Here is a 2,119-nt window from a genome sequence, read left to right on the forward strand (position 1 = left end):
CAGTCTCACAGCAGAGAGGAGACGCACTCTCTGCGTGTTCATGTATCTGCACTCTGCAGTTAGTGTATTTATAGGTGTTGAGCTTCATTTTTACACAAAACAAATAATAAGCATAGCTGTGTTTCAGCTGCAGGACGGCAGTGAAGGCCCAGGTATGAATGCACGGCCCGCCACTGATTGCTACTGATAAGCTCACATGAATGAGATCTGATCATAAGTCTGATCAGCTGTTATTAATCAAAGTCATCGGAGAAGAAGCGTCAGATCAAAAAGACAACAGATGCTGATCATAAAAAGAGTTTCTAACACGTGAAACAAAGACGTGTTCAGATCTCATTAACAGATGTCACAGTGTGAACTTATTAGAGTTCAAATGAGAGCTGAAATATCTGAATATTATACTATATGTGTACAAAAACTACTCAGTACACAAACATCTGAACTGAATCCTGAATCAGCCTCAACAGCTGATTTAACATAAATACCATGTTATATAACAAGCACATGAAATATACATAAAGATTTACAGAATATCTCAGCAACCGTGTTAGTCACTGTCAAATGTCTCTAAATACTCAGACAGTAGTATTTATAGTAGTACTTTGTGTTGAGATATCACAGCCTTAAGTCTTAAAAGGACTTTCTGTTTCCCTAAATCGACACATTAAATAACTTTGACTGCAGATTTTATTGCTAACTATAGACCCCCCCCCCCCCCCCCCCCCCCCCCCCCCCCCACACACACACACACACACACCCCCCACACACACACACACACACACTCACAGTTAAACATGTTTTTGCCTTCAGGCCGAACATAAACATTAAAAACTTGACAGAATCTAAAAACAGCTGAAGTGTTTCTGTCTCCTTCACACGTTTGTGATCGACGACACACGAAGCATCAAAACTAAATATTCTCTGTTCAAATCTAAAACAGGCTCAGAACATCAGCTCATTAGTGACAACATGGAGGCAATGAGAGGAGGAGGAGGAGGAGGAGTAGAAAGGAAGAGAGAGGAGGAGGAGAGAGGAGAAAGAGGAAGAGGAGGAAGAGGAGTAGAAAGGAAGAGAGAGGAGGAGGAGAGAGGAGAAAGAGGAAGAGAGAGGAACATGAGGAGGTTGAGAACAAAGAAGGGGATCAGGAACTAGACCCTAACAGAGGTCCTGGTCCTGGTCCAGATCCATCCACCATGTTACACAACAGTAGAGACCTGAGGACGAGGTTTCTACTTTTCACTTCCTGTAAATCCTTCAGAATAAAAGTTTTTAATCCTAGTCTGAGTTATTTAAACGTTGATGTTCTGAAGAAGCAGAGAGCTGATTGGTTCTCTAGCTAAACACACCAGAGGGGGTTGCTGTGGTAACCAATGATTGTATATGAGTTTAAATGTCACCTCTAACATGACTGATACACACACACACACACACACACACACACACACACACACACACACACACACACACACACACACACACACACAGGTGACCTTTAATGATGATGAAAGATAAATGTCAGCAGTGAAATGTGTTTAATGCTGAAGTTGAGACTCTAAGAAACAGAAGGAGGTCAGAGGAGAGAGGAGGAGAGAAGAGGAGAGAAGAAAAAGGAGGAGGAGGTTTATTATCTCTTCCTCTCTTCTCTCCTCCTCTCTCCTCCTCTCTCCTCTCTTCTCCTCCTCCCTCTCTCCTCTCTACATACTAACCTTGTTAAACTCTCTCCCGGTTTCTTTTCATTTTTCCGACTTCGATGTTCAAACTGAATTTCATTGTGTGTCTGTGTGTGCGTCTGTGTGTGTGTGTGTGTGTCTGTGTGAGTGTGTGTGGTATATGAAGGTGGACGTTGCCGCGGTGACGGGTAATGGGAAATTGATTGTGACCAAACGACATCACAGACGAACATTTCCATGAGAGTTTGTTTATGTCTTGTTTCCGTGGGGACGTCATGTGACTTCATATTTGATTGTGGGTTGCCGCGGCGATGATGCGATGCAGTTCGTCTCTCTCGGGAATCGAACCCTCGTAACAAATGAACAGCCGCTCCGAACCGGCTGCAGTCGTCTCTTCATTTAACCCGAGCGGCGCTCCGGTCGCTCAAATCAACACTTAATTTCATTCC

Source organism: Anarhichas minor, unplaced genomic scaffold (genome assembly GCF_050575085.1).
Source record: "Anarhichas minor isolate MPS153535 unplaced genomic scaffold, ASM5057508v1 ptg000065l, whole genome shotgun sequence".
NCBI lineage: Eukaryota > Metazoa > Chordata > Actinopteri > Perciformes > Anarhichadidae > Anarhichas > Anarhichas minor.